Source organism: Ranitomeya variabilis, chromosome 3 (genome assembly GCF_051348905.1).
Source record: "Ranitomeya variabilis isolate aRanVar5 chromosome 3, aRanVar5.hap1, whole genome shotgun sequence".
NCBI lineage: Eukaryota > Metazoa > Chordata > Amphibia > Anura > Dendrobatidae > Ranitomeya > Ranitomeya variabilis.
The window spans coordinates 644,696,976-644,713,136 of NC_135234.1; positions in this window are offsets into that span (position 1 = coordinate 644,696,976).

Sequence of the window (16,161 nt, forward strand, 5' to 3'; positions counted from 1 at the left end):
AGGCCAAACTGAACGCGGACAAATGTAACTGTTTTGTGACAGGCAGAACGGAAGGTGTAATCTTCAAACTTTTATAGATAACAACTACGGGAATGCCTGTCACAAATAAGAATATGATGAAGAAGTAGAATATGATGAAGATAATAGTAAAATAAAAAGAATATGAACAATGTAACCCAAAAAATAATAGGTAGAAGATGAAGAAGAAGATGAATAAGGTGAAGAAGTTGATGTCAAAGAAGCTGATGATGAGGATAATGAAGAAGAAAGCGTGGGAGAAGTAAAAAAGAAGGTGAAGGGCGTGGAAGTAGTGAAACATCAATATCTGACATAAAAAAAAAAAAAATTAACATAGTCAAATTCTTTCTAACGCCGAACGTCATAAAAAAAAAAATAAATCCTGCTATCTATAATATAACGCTGGGAGCGTCACTCTGTCCGAAGCCTCTATAGACTGCGCAAGCGCAAGCGCCGGCGCAGTCTGGACCGCACAGAGCGACGCTCCCAGGAGATCGCGGTATGCGTAAGCGCTGAACGCACACCGCGATCTCCACCGGACAAGCAGGGACGAGCCAGGAGGCGGAGGGTGAGTATACTTACCTGACCCGTTCCACCGACGCGCTTCCGGGCCGTGACTGTCCCCCTGCTCCCGGAATCGGCGCCTGCGCAGTCCGCGCTTTCCGGCGCCATTTTCTTGAAGACACATTGCAGTGTCTTCAAGAAAATGGCGCCGGAAAGCGCGGACTGCGCAGGCGCCGACTCCGGGAGCAGGACCAAGAAAATGGCCGCACCCAGCACAGCCGCCGCGCCCAGCACAGCCACGCACAGCCGCCCACAGCAACGCACAGCCGCCGCACCCAGCACAGCCGACCATAGCCGCCCACAGCCACGCACAGGCGCCCACAGCCACGCACAGGCGCCCACAGCCACGCACAGCTGCCCACAGCCACGCACAGCCACCCATAGCCACGCACAGCCGCCGCACCCAGCACAGCCGACCACAGCCACGCACAGCCGCCGCACCCAGCACAGCCGCCCACAGCCACGCACAGCCGCCGCACCCAGCACAGCCGACCACAGCCGCCGCACCCAGCACAGCCGCCCACAGCCGCCCACAGCCACGCACAGCCGCCCACAGCCACGCACAGCCGCGCCACGCACAGCCGCCGCACCCAGCACAGCCGCCCACAGCCACGCACAGCCGCCGCACCCAGCACAGCCGACCACAGCCGCCGCACCCAGCACAGCCGCCCACAGCCACGCACAGCCGCCCACAGCCGCCCACAGCCACGCACAGCCGCACCCAGCACAGCCGACCACAGCCACGCACAGCCGCCGCACCCAGCACAGCCGCCCACAGCCACGTACAGCCACCCATAGCCACGCACAGCCGCCGCACCCAGCACAGCCGACCACAGCCGCCGCACCCAGCACAGCCGCCCACAGCCACGCACAGCCCACAGCCACGCACAGCCGCTGCACCCAGCACAGCCACCCACAGCCGCCGCACCCAGCACAGCCGCCGCACCCAGCACATCCGCCGCACCCAGCACAGCCATGCACAGCCGCCACAGCCACGCACAGCCGCCTACAGCCACGCACAGCCTCCCACAGCCACGCACAGCCACCCACAGCCACGGACAGCCGCCGCACCCAGCACAGCCGCCGCACCCAGCACAGCCGCCCACAGCCACGCACAGCCGCCCACAGCCACGCACAGCCGCCGCACCCAGCACAGCCACGCACAGCCGCCCACAGCCGCCGCACCCAGCACAGCCGCCCACAGCCACGCACAACCGCTGCACCCAGCACAGCCACCCACAGCCGCCGCACCCAGCACAGCCGCCGCACCCAGCACATCCGCCGCACCCAGCACAGCCGCCGCACCCAGCACAGCCACGCACAGCCGCCACAGCCATGCACAGCCTCCGCACCCAGCACAGCCACGCACAGCCGCCTACAGCCACGGACAGCCGCCGCACCCAGCACAGCCACCGCACCCAGCACAGCCGCCGCACCCAGCACAGCCGCCCACAGCCACGCACAGCCGCCGCACCCAGCACAGCCTCCCACAGCCACGCACAGCCGCCTACAGCCACGCACAGCCGCTGCACCCAGCACAGCCGCTGCACCCAGCACAGCCACCGCACCCAGCACAGCCGTCCACAGCTGCCGCACCCATCACAGCCGCCCGCACCCAGCACAGCCACGTCACATACAGCCGCCCGCACTCAGCACAGCCACATACAGCCGCCCGCACTCAGCACAGCCGCCCGCACTCAGCACAGCCGCCCGCACTGATGGGGGCGCAGGATGGAGCAGCACGTGATAGGATGGGGGCACAGGATGGGAGCACATGACAGGATGGGGATGAGGATGGAGCAGCACATGACACGGTGGAGCAGCACATGACAGGATGGGGGCGCAGGATGGAGCAGCACATGACACGGTGGAGCAGCACATGACAGGATGGGGATGCAGGATGGAGCAGCACATGACACGGTGGAGCAGCACATGACAGGATGGGGGCGCAGGATGGAGCAGCACATGACACGGTGGAGCAGCACATGACAGGATGGGGGCGCAGGATGGAGCAGCATATGACAGGATAGGAGCAGCACATACCAGGATGGAGACCATATTCCAATATAAATGCTCGCCACCCGGGCGTAGAACGGGTTCAATAGCTAGTTCTATTACATTGGGCTAAACCTCTGTGCCTTTAATATCTCCGCCACGTCCCCCAATACATCCTACATTATTCTTAGTTGTTTTCCTTCATGTAGAATGAACCTACAAGTTTATAAAGGGTTTATTTTAATTCCGATATTTTCGTCCCATTGACTTGCATTGGGATCGGGTATCGGTATCGGATTGGATCCGATATTTTGACGGTATCGGCCGATACTTTCCGATACCGATACTTTCCGATATCGGAAGGTATCGCTCAACACTACTCGTTCATCATTACTCAAAACCTGTTTGGGTCAGCCTAGAGTGAAATTAATTTGATGAGGGCATCTGTGATGCTAGTCACTTCTCACGGTCAAGCCGTGAGTCAGAATGGCCAACGAGTCCAAGGTCAGAAGCCAGGAGGGTAAATCATTGACAGAAGGAAGAGACAAAAGTGGTCAAATAACTTCCGAGGTCAGAGTACCAGGAGGATAACGGATCAGAGCAGAAAGAATTAAACAGGCGGATGGTCAGAACGAAGTCCAAGGTCAGGCAACAGATCAAGCATATAGAACTCAAGGCACAGGAAAGACAAACCCCACACGCTGAATGTACATCTGGTAGTAGTCTGGGAGAAGCTGCTCAGTTAAATAGGCATGACAATTACCCAGGATAGTGAACACCTGGAGACAGCCGACACCTCCCAGTCACGGATTGGATAGTCGAGCTGTCAATCAACATACTGACAGCTCAGCACACCCCAGTGCCAGATTGGATGGCCATGCTGTCCATCAAAGTACTGACAGCTTCAGAATGCCCCTGTACCAGATTGGACAGCCGAGCTGTCAGTAACTGCATCCCAGACACCCTGAGGGATGAAAACGTGACAGTATCATTATCTATGTATTGGTGGTGTGAGACCTGTGTCCCAAAGTCATTTAACTCTTTGAAAACACCAGTTATTTATTCATATCAGTAAAATGTGGCCATTGCACACTTCGATGCCCAGAACCCATTTGGACCAGATTAGAGTGATCTGATGCGACCATCCCCATCTCTGTATTGGCAGTGTGAGATCAGTGGTCCAATGTGATTTAACCCTGCTGTTCTGATCTCATTTACTATACACTTGTACTGTTTCGGGTCAATATGACCCGACCTATTAAAATGTTGATTTTAGATACTGTGTTTTATTTGAATATCTATTTCATTATTAAACTGTACTAGATGGCAGCCCGATTCTAAAGAATCGGGAGTCTAGAATCCATATATACTTTATTTATTCAAATGTAAGAATAATACAATTAATAAATAATAGTAAGAAAGAACAAAAAATGGCTGCACTCACCAGCTCTTGACAATTCTTGACAGTACGGCACATTTCTGATTGGTCGCTCGCGGCAGGCGGCAACCAATCAGAAAAGTGCCGCGCACCACGAAGGCATATATCTTTGTCCACCCTGAGCGGGTGTAGGACGCTGGTGACGTCACTTATCTCCGGACATTATCTCCGGACAAAGCCACGGAAGTTGGCACAAATTGCCGGAAGTAGTATTCTAGGCAATTATATATTAGATTTTAATGTTATCAGTGTTTACCTTTGAACGTTTATATTGTATTGTCCTGTCACCAGCCATGTGTACGATTATCGGCCGAAAGCCTCTCTGGAACCAATAATCACCCCATGTAAAGGTATCTTTATAAGTTAAAGATTCAGAATACTATGACTTTTATCATATCCTGAACAGTCAAGTTTTTTATGAACCGTTAAGGTTTTCTGGTTGAAGTAAAAAAAACTCTGAGTGTTTACAGTTTGAAACCATAAAATGTTGAAAAATTATGTCACTCTTGAGTATATCACTCAATGGTGCTCATAAACGTGTCAAATTTGATCTATAATATACTTTAATATACGTTACTTTAATCTTTAATATACTTAAGAACAGGGCCCCAGACATCACACAGGGGGTCTGAAACACCGCACAGTGGTCCAAAATATCGCTGTGCTCTGCCTGGGGCCCCATATGCTGCCTGGGGCCCTGTGCTCTGCCTGGGGCCCCATATGCTGCCTGGGGCCCCTGTGCTCTGCCTGGGGCCCCTGTGCTCTGCCTGGGGCCCCATGTTCTGCCTGGGGCCCCTGTGCTCTGCCTGGGGCCACTGTACTCTGCCTGGGGCCCCATATGCTGCCTGAGGCCCCTGTGCTCTGCCTGGGGCCCCATAGGCTGCCTGGGGCCCCTGTGCTCTACCTGGGACCACTGTGCTCTGCCTGGGGCCCCATATGCTGCCTGGGGCCCCTGTGCTCTGCCTGGGGCCACTGTGCTCTGCCTGGGGCCCCATATGCTGCCTGGGGCCCCTGTGCTCTGCCTGGGGCCACTGTGCTCTGCCTGGGGCCCCATATGCTGCCTGGGGCCCCTGTGCTCTGCCTGGGGCCCCATATGCTGCCTGGGGCCTCTGTGCTCTGCCTGGGGCCCCTGTGCTCTGCCTGGGGCCCCATGTTCTGCCTGGGGCCCCTGTGCTCTGCCTGGGGCCACTGTGCTCTGCCTGGGGCCCCATATGCTGCCTGAGGCCCCTGTGCTCTGCCTGGGGCCCCATAGGCTGCCTGGGGCCCCTGTGCTCTACCTGGGACCACTGTGCTCTGCCTGGGGCCCCATATGCTGCCTGGGGCCCCTGTGCTCTGCCTGGGGCCCCTGTGCTCTGCCTGGGGCCCCATGTTCTGCCTGGGGCCCCTGTGCTCTGCCTGGGGCCACTGTGCTCTGCCTGGGGCCCCATATGCTGCCTGAGGCCCCTGTGCTCTGCCTGGGGCCCCATAGGCTGCCTGGGGCCCCTGTGCTCTACCTGGGACCACTGTGCTCTGCCTGGGGAACCATATGCTGCCTGGGGCCCCTGTGCTCTGCCTGGGGCCACTGTGCTCTGCCTGGGGCCCCATATGCTGCCTGGGGCCCCTGTGCTCTGCCTGGGGCCACTGTGCTCTGCCTGGGGCCCCATATGCTGCCTGGGGCCCCTGTGCTCTGCCTGGGGCCCCATATGCTGCCTGGGGCCTCTGTGCTCTGCCTGGGGCCCCTGTGCTCTGCCTGGGGCCCCATGTTCTGCCTGGGGCACCTGTGCTCTGCCTGGGGCCCCATGTTCTGCCTGGGGCCCCTGTGCTCTGCCTGGGGCCACTGTGCTCTGCCTGGGGCCCCATGTTCTGCCTGGGGCCGCTGTGCTCTGCCTGGGGCCCCATAAGCTGCCTGGGGCCCCTGTGCTCTGCCTGGGACCACTGTGCTCTGCCTGGGGCCCCATATGCTGCCTGGGGCCCCTGTGCTCTGCCTGGAGCCACTGTGCTCTGCCTGGGGCCCCATATGCTGCCTGGGGCCACTGTGCTCTGCCTGGGGCCCCATATGCTGCCTGGGGCCCCTGTGCTCTGCCTGGGGCCCCATATGCTGCCTGGGGCCCCTGTGCTCTGCCTGGGGCCCCTGTGCTCTGCCTGGGGCCCCATGTTCTGCCTGGGGCCCCTGTGCTCTGCCTGGGGCCACTGTGCTCTGCCTGGGGCCCCATATGCTGCCTGGGGCCCCTGTGCTCTGCCTGGGGCCCCATATGCTGCCTGGGGCCCCTGTGCTCTGCCTGGGTCCCCATAGGCTGCCTGGGGCCCCTGTGCTCTGCCTGGGACCACTGTGCTCTGCCTGGGGCCCCATATGCTGCCTGGGGCCCCTGTGCTCTGCCTGGGGCCACTGTGCTCTGCCTGGGGCCCCATATGCTGCCTGGGGCCACTGTGCTCTGCCTGGGTGTAGGACACTGGTGACGTCACTTATCTCCGGACATTAGCTCCGGACATTATCTCCGGACATTATCTCCGGACATTATCTCCGGACATTAGCTCCGGACAAAGCCACGGAAGTTGGCACAAATTGTAGGAAGTAGTATTCTAGGCAATTATATATTAGATGTTAACACGGTTGATCATAAACAAATGAAAAATGAAATTAAAACTTAATTTTTCTTTATTTTTTTCAGAAAAAAGGTTACACGGGCTGTTTGCAATTATGTTCGCTTTATAGCATTCTGCACACAAATAACAAACATGCTGTAGATTTCTATTACTATAACATGAAATCTAACTAAATACAACTTTGTTTTAACATATTTTATAAAACAACAAATGAAAAATAATGAAAAGTTCAGTTTTTCTTTTTTATCTCTAAAACTGTTGAACAGGTTCATGCATTTTAACATTGAACACAATAATAAAACACATGTCCTTTACATAGATATTTTGCACACCCATCACATGTCAGATTTGTTTTATTTTCACAAGAAGATGGACAGAAGCTACATCTCTTCCTTTTTTGGCCGGTAGCTGTCCTGGTGGAGGCCATGGAGTCTCTTTCTTGAGCATGCTGCTGGACACTCTTCACAATGGCTGCTGCTCCTTCACTTCTGGGGTTTACTTTTCCGGCTTCGATGTACGGCCAAACTAGGGCTTTTCCTAATTCTTCAATAAAAATTCTTCTTTTATGCAGCTTATTTTCATTCCAATTGGGGTCGATTTCTCTCCATAAAACTAATGCGTTGTATGCCGAAACATCCAGAATGCTGTAAAATATTATCATTGGCCAATGATTAGTTTTGCGTTTGCATGCGTATGGTGATATTGCTTGATCTAGTGTATCAACTGCCCCTTTTGTGGCATTATAATCTAATATCATGTCCGTCTTTCTGTCTTCTCGATTACTTATTGCATTGTCATGGTGCAGTGTGCTCATTAGAATTACCGTATATACTTGAGTATAAGCCGAGATTTTCAGCCCATTTTTTGGGGCTGAAAGTCCCCCTCTCGGCTTATACTCGAGTCATACCCAGGGGTCAGCAGGGGAGGGGGAGCGGGGGCTGTCTAATTATACTCACCTACTCCTGGCACGGTCCCTGCACGTCTTTTCCCCGGCACCCCAGCTTCTTCCTGTACTGAGCGGTCACATGGTACCGCTCATTACAGTAATGAATATGCGGCTCCACCTCCCATAGGGGTCGAGCCGCATATTTATTACTGTAATGAGCAGTAACGGTGACCGCTCAGTACAGGAAGAAGCAGTGGGGAAGCAGGGACTGCACAGCGCCAGGAGCAGGTGAGTATAACGGGGAGGGTCAAATTATATATAGATAAGTTGGTATAGTATTCAAACACTTTATTTCAAAAACCCCTAATACCTAAAAATACTTTATTAGAAAATAGTTAAAATTTATAGTAGACAAAAAAACCCCGCAAACCTACACTTAATGTGAAAAATAGGGCTCCTGTTGCTCCCTAAAAAATCCCTAGTCCACCCTTCCTATCAGTGGAGGTTGGCACCCTACCTTGTACGCAAATTGGCGCCCCCACTCACCGGCGGCTCGTCCTGATATGTCCTGCTAGGCCCTACTATATATATACCTGGACAGCAAGATTAGGCCCGTACCTGAACCATAAGTGCCGCTGGAAAATAAATTGAAAAGGAGGGTGGTAAAGAATAAAGGGATAATAATGAGGGATAATATTAAATATGTCGGCCACAACAATAGATAAATTTGATTAATGGGCCAACATACACAAGATTAGGATAGCCCTTATATCAACTCATGATCACAAATACGCTACAGTCAAGATATAGAGTGATAATTTAATATACTGTGAAAGGCCTAATATAGCTGACCCTCACAAACCCTAGTCAAACTGTCCCTACCTGGCTGCGGAGGTTGGCACCCCTAAATAAACACGCCAGTGGCGCCCCCGCTCTCGTCGGCTGCTCCTCAGTAGCCCTATTCACTTGCCCTACCCTATCTAGCCATATAGCCCATTAGGACCGATAAAGACTTGGGAAGGAGAGGGTGGGAGGAGAAGGGAAGAAGGAAAAAGGAGGACAGTGATAGATATGTATCCAGGCTAGGTAAGGGGAGTTTTACTCTATGTGTAATCCAGTTACAATTTTATATACAGTGCCGCATTGCAAAATATGGTACAAATAGTTTATAATTTATAGTATTATGTGCAGCAGTCTCTTGCACAGGATTTTATACAAATGCCCTCCTGCTCCTTGCTTGCACTGATATTTAATTAGTTGAGGTGCCACATAGCATATATCATGCAGTCCACTTCGAATTTATCAAGGCAATCTTATATAAAACGATGTAATGTATAGAATATTGCACAGATGTCCTCCAGCTATTGCAAATAACATACATTCAGTTATTGCACAAATTGATTGCACATATGCCCTCCAACAAATTCCTTTGCGATCAGCAAAGTAGCAGTATATATGTATACCGGTCTATTGCACAAAATATTGCACAGATGTCCTCCAGCAAACTGCTTTTAGAGATAGTATTGTATACAACCAGTTATTGCACAGATTTATTGCACATGTGCCCTCCAGCATATTTCTTTGTCATTAACATACTAGCAGTATATATGTATATCGGTCTATTACACAAGGTATTGCACAGATGCCCTCCAACAGGCTGCTCTTAGGGATAATGTTGTATACAGCAGATTATTGCACAGAATTATTGCATATGTGCCCTCCGGAATACTTTTTGCATTTAGAAGAGTGGCAATGTGTATGTACACCGGTCTATTGCACTGGATATTGCACGGATGCCCTACAGAACCCTGCCTTACTAGACAATATAGAATGTCATAAAGAAAGCAGGTGAAGCCATGCTTAAACACTTATACACATTAGAGTATCCCCCCTATTGTACTCAACCCAGCACATAACAAAAGCCATAATTGAATTAAATGCTCTTATCTGGTATTGATGTGATCCTTTAACGCCTCAACGCGTTTCCCTGCCAAGATAACAGTTCATCAGGAGGCTAATGGAGAGGCCGTTGTCCATGGATACAGCATACGGCCATCAAAAAGTACTGCCGCTGTATCCATGGACAACGGCCCCTCCATTAGCCTCCTGATGAACTGTTATCTTGGCAGGGAAACGCGTTGAGGCGTTAAAGGATCACATCAATACCAGATAAGAGCATTTAATTCAATTATGGCTTTTGTTATGTGCTGGGTTGAGTACAATAGGGGGGATACTCTAATGTGTATAAGTGTACCGTCACACATTGAAATTTCCATCGCTACGACGTTACGATTCGTGACGTTCTAGCGATATCGTTACGATATCGCTGTGTCTGACACGCTACTGCGATCAGACACCCTGCTGAGAATCGTACGTCGTAGCAGATCGTTTGGAACTTTCTTTCGTCGCTTGATCACCCGCTGACATCGCTGGATCGTTGTGTGTGACAGCGATCCAGCGATGTCTTCGCTTGTAACCAGGGTAAACATCGGGTAACTAAGCGCAGGGCCGCGCTTAGTAACCCGATGTTTACCCTGGTTACAAGCGTAAACGTAAAAAAACAAACCGTACATACTCACCCGTCGGTGTCCTTCAGGTCCCTTGCCGTCTGCTTCCTGCTCTGAGTGCCGGCCGTACAGTGAGAGCAGATCGCAGCACCGCTGCGCTCTGCTCTCACTTTCCGGCCGGCACTCAGAGCAGGAAGCAGACGGCAAGGGACCTGAAGGACACCGACGGGTGAGTATGTACGGTTTGTTTTTTTACGTTTACGCTTGTAACCAGGGTAAACATCGGGTTACTAAGCGCGGCCCTGCGCTTAGTTACCCGATGTTTACCCTGGTTACAAGCGAAGACATCGCTGGATCGCTGTCACACACAACGATCCAGCGATGTCAGCGGGTGATCAAGCGACGAAAGAAAGTTCCAAACGATCTGCTACGACGTACGATTCTCAGCAGGGTGTCTGATCGCAGTAGCGTGTCAGACACAGCGATATCGTAACGATATCGCTAGAACGTCACGAATCGTAACGTCGTAGCGATGGAAATTTCAATGTGTGACGGTACACTTATACACATTAGAGTATCCCCCCTATTGTACTCAACCCAGCACATAACAAAAGCCATAATTGAATTAAATGCTCTTATCTGGTATTGATGTGATCCTTTAACGCCTCAACGCGTTTCCCTGCCAAGATAACAGTTCATCAGGAGGCTAATGGAGGGGCCGTTGTCCATGGATACAGCGGCAGTACTTTTTGATGGCCGTATGCTGTATCCATGGACAACGGCCTCTCCATTAGCCTCCTGATGAACTGTTATCTTGGCAGGGAAACGCGTTGAGGCGTTAAAGGATCACATCAATACCAGATAAGAGCATTTAATTCAATTATGGCTTTTGTTATGTGCTGGGTTGAGTACAATAGGGGGGATACTCTAATGTGTATAAGTGTTTAAGCATGGCTTCACCTGCTTTCTTTATGACATTCTATATTGTCTAGTAAGGCAGGGTTCTGTAGGGCATCCGTGCAATATCCAGTGCAATAGACCGGTGTACATACACATTGCCACTCTTCTAAATGCAAAAAGTATTCCGGAGGGCACATATGCAATAATTCTGTGCAATAATCTGCTGTATACAACATTATCCCTAAGAGCAGCCTGTTGGAGGGCATCTGTGCAATACCTTGTGTAATAGACCGATATACATATATACTGCTAGTATGTTAATGACAAAGAAATATGCTGGAGGGCACATGTGCAATAAATCTGTGCAATAACTGGTTGTATACAATACTATCTCTAAAAGCAGTTTGCTGGAGGACATCTGTGCAATATTTTGTGCAATAGACCGGTATACATATATACTGCTACTTTGCTGATCGCAAAGGAATTTGTTGGAGGGCATATGTGCAATCAATTTGTGCAATAACTGAATGTATGTTATTTGCAATAGCTGGAGGACATCTGTGCAATATTCTATACATTACATCGTTTTATATAAGATTGCCTTGATAAATTCGAAGTGGACTGCATGATATATGCTATGTGGCACCTCAACTAATTAAATATCAGTGCAAGCAAGGAGCAGGAGGGCATTTGTATAAAATCCTGTGCAAGAGACTGCTGCACATAATACTATAAATTATAAACTATTTGTACCATATTTTGCAATGCGGCACTGTATATAAAATTGTAACTGGATTACACATAGAGTAAAACTCCCCTTACCTAGCCTGGATACATATCTATCACTGTCCTCCTTTTTCCTTCTTCCCTTCTCCTCCCACCCTCTCCTTCCCAAGTCTTTATCGGTCCTAATGGGCTATATGGCTAGATAGGGTAGGGCAAGTGAATAGGGCTACTGAGGAGCAGCCGACGAGAGCGGGGGCGCCACTGGCGTGTTTATTTAGGGGTGCCAACCTCCGCAGCCAGGTAGGGACAGTTTGACTAGGGTTTGTGAGGGTCAGCTATATTAGGCCTTTCACAGTATATTAAATTATCACTCTATATCTTGACTGTAGCGTATTTGTGATCATGAGTTGATATAAGGGCTATCCTAATCTTGTGTATGTTGGCCCATTAATCAAATTTATCTATTGTTGTGGCCGACATATTTAATATTATCCCTCATTATTATCCCTTTATTCTTTACCACCCTCCTTTTCAATTTATTTTCCAGCGGCACTTATGGTTCAGGTACGGGCCTAATCTTGCTGTCCAGGTATATATATAGTAGGGCCTAGCAGGACATATCAGGACGAGCCGCCGGTGAGTGGGGGCGCCAATTTGCGTACAAGGTAGGGTGCCAACCTCCACTGATAGGAAGGGTGGACTAGGGATTTTTAGGGAGCAACAGGAGCCCTATTTTTCACATTAAGTGTAGGTTTGCGGGGTTTTTTTGTCTACTATAAATTTTAACTATTTTCTAATAAAGTATTTTTAGGTATTAGGGGTTTTTGAAATAAAGTATAACGGGGAGGGGGAGCGCTGCGCTGCGCGATATTCACCTGCTCCCCGTTCCAGTGCCGCTCCGTCTTCAGCGTCTTCTGCAGTGACGCTCAGGTGAGAGGGCGCGGTGACGTGGTTAGTGCGCACCCTCTGCCTGAACTTCAGTGCAGAAGATGCTGAAGATGGAGCGGCGCCGGAACAAAGTCAGGTGAATATTGAAAGTGCCGGGGGCCTGAGCGACTGAGTGGTGAATATGTGATTTTTTATTTTTTTATCACAGCAAATGGGGCAAGTGTCTGTATGGAGCATCTTATGGGGCCATAAAGTTTGTGCAGCACTATATGGGGCCATAAAATTTGTGCAGCATTATATGTGGAAAGTGTCTGTATGGGTCCATAACGTTTGTGCAGCACTATATGGAACCATAACGTTTGTGCAGCACTATATGGGGCCATAACGTTTGTGCAGCACTATATAGGGCCATAACGTTTGTGCAGCACTATATGGGGCCATAACGTTTGTGCAGCACTATATGGGGCAATAACATTTGTGCAGCACTATATGGGGCCATAACGTTTGTGCAGCACTATATGGGGCAAGTGTCTATATGGGGCATCTTATGGGGCCATAACGTTTTTGCAGCACTATATGGGGCAAGTGTCTATATGAGGCAAGTGTCTGCATGGGGCCATAATCAACGTTTGTGCAGCACTATATGGGGCAAATATCTTTATGGAGCATCTTATGGGGCCATAATTAACGTTTGTGGAGCATTATATGGGGCAAATATCTTTATGGAGCATCTTATGGGGCCATAATCAACATTTGTGCAGCATTATATTGGGCAAATGTGTCTATGGAGCATCTTATGGGGCCATTATTAATCTTTATGCAGGATTATATGGGGCATATTTTAATATGGAGCATCTTATGGGGCCCATCATGAACTGTATGGAGCATTACATGGGGCTCCTGATTCAATATGGATATTCAAAAACACTTAACCTACATTACTTTTATTGGTATCTATTTTTACTTTTGACATTTACAGGTAGCTGCTGCATTTCCCACCCTAGGCTTATACTCGAGTCATTAAGTTTTCCCATTTTTTTGTGGCAAAATTAGGGGGGTCGGCTTATACTTGGGTCGGCTTATACTCAAGTATATACGGTACATATTTATTTTTTGGGGAACGTAAGACACAACAGCTGTGTTTACAGTAAAGTAAAAAGTAGAACTATGCACATCTCTTTTACTAGGGATACCTGGCGGCAGTTCTGGCTTCTTTTTCCTTATAGTACCCAGCATGGTAAGTTGTTTTTTTCGCAACATCTGGCCCAGTGGGCAGGATGTGAAAAAGTCGTCACAAGTGACATTTTGTCCTTTTAGTCCATGAGTCAAATCGAGAACAACTCGCATACCCTGATTTTTTTCAGCTCTTTCTCCAGGGTCTCTTCCTGTATACACTTGAGCGTTTACAATGCATGAACTTTTGCTGTCACAAAGTGTCCATATCTTGATGCCGTACTTTGCTGGCTTACTTGGTATGTGTTGTCTGAACGGGCACCTAGCTTGGAATGCCACCAGTTGTTCACCGACAGTTACAGCTTCACCAATATTATATAATTTTGGTAAAATCTCTATCCATTTATTCCAAACATTTCTAATAGGGGCTAGTTTAGCTCTTCTTTCATTTTGATCTGTTTTATATCAAACCTCAGCACTCTAGAAATCTCATAAAACCTTTCAAGAGACATTGTAGCTCTAAATATGTGGGGACAAGTTTCAGAATTCCACAAACTTTTAGCTGATTCACCATAGGATTTGTATACTCCTGCTAAAAGAAGTAAACCAATATAAGCATTTAGAGCTGTCACTAGCTACTGTATCTAATTTGTTCCATTTATAACCATAAACTCGCTGACCCTCAATGTTTGTCATTTGTATTATAATATTTAGGATAGTCATATTTAGGAACAATGCAAATGCTGATCCTATATCAGATATTCTTGATATAGTGTAGCTAGTGGCACCAGGAGTAGCTTTTATGATATTTTCAGAGGACAATCTACCAGCATGACTAGGCGGCAAGTTCCAAATTACATCCTTGTTTTTAGAATGCATTTCTTGCATCTGACTAGTTGTCTCGGTATCATGTTCCTCTTCATATTCCACTTCAGAAACAGAATTTTCAGCATTGTATTCCCCGTCACTCATGTGGTCCTCCTCTTCGGACACCTTTTCCTGTGGGATATAATCTTCTGAATCAGAGGCGTTGACAAGCTCTTCCAATTCAGCGTCAGTCAATACACGTTTTCGAAACATTTTTATCCAAATTTGGAAATTATGCACAGTCGCAACTTGCACGGGGTAGAGTCAACACTGTGAAATAAAAAAAAACGAACTATATCAATAAATAACAATAAAAGAGAAAAAATCTATAACCAGTTTCACATCAAAACTCGATAAAGAAAGTGCAGTGTGACCACTACGCTTACGATGCTGGAGCCTCGCGTTTGTGATGTTGCAGCATTGCAATCGCAGGGTGCATCTATGTGTATTTGATGGGGCCCTAAAACAGACCCTGTTCAAAACTGTACTCAATGCTCATCCATGCAATCAATATATCACAGCAGTGAGAATACACCCCCTCCTAGACAAACATTCAGTCTACACAAGCCTAAAGGTACCGTCACACTCAGCAACTTTGCAAAGAGAACGACAACAATCCGTGACGTTGCAGCGTCCTGGATAGCAATCTCGTTGTGTTTGACACGCAGCAGCGATCTGGATCCCGCTGTGCCATCGCTGGTCGGAGCTAGAAGTCCAGAACTTTATTTTGTCGCCAGGTCGGCGTGTATCATCATGTTTGACATCAAAAGCAATGACGTCAGCAACGAGCATAGGGGGCATCACAGCGTCTCCTTCTAGCCAGTCGGTACATTCCGGCTGTTTGACATGGAGCTAACAACCAGCGAGAACGAGAAGTGAGTCGCCGTTACGTCACTGGATCGCTCCTGCATCGTTCTGGAGTTGCTGTGTTTGACGTCTCTACAGCGACCTAAACAGCGACGCTCCAGCGATCTTAGTTTAGGTCGGCTCGTTGTCTATATCGCCGCAGCGTCTCTGAGTGTGACGGTACCTTAAGGAAACCTTTAGACGGGCACACATTAGTTTACATCATGACACCGTAATCAAAAAATGGCTTTACATAATGCAATCTAAAGAACAGAATTTAATAATTTGAGAAGAATAAGAATAAGAAGAAGCATAGCTTAAAAGCTACATACCGGTAAAGATGTGTATTCACAGCTCAGTGTCCTCTCTCACAGAATCCAGTGTCTTCTCTCTCAGGATTGAAAGTGAAACTACTCTTGTCCTCTCTCACAGAATTGAAAGAGAAATGATTGGATGAGTGCTTGCTCACTGATAAGAACAGTGAAACCTCCACCCTTTTGAATAATGAGATGAAGTACACAGGAAAACATACATTTTGCAGGCAGAAATAATTAGTGACCTGTTGAACAGTATAAAATGATATCGAGAAATGTTGACCAGAACAGGGGACATACTAAAAAGATTGAAGAAAAGGAATAAATAAAAAGAATGAACATAATAACTTATAGCTCCAAAGACATGGATAGGTGTTACAGATTTCTTATGCATCTTGCAGATGAAATAAACTTGAATTATATGTAGACAATTAGGAAATCAACATAGATTCCATA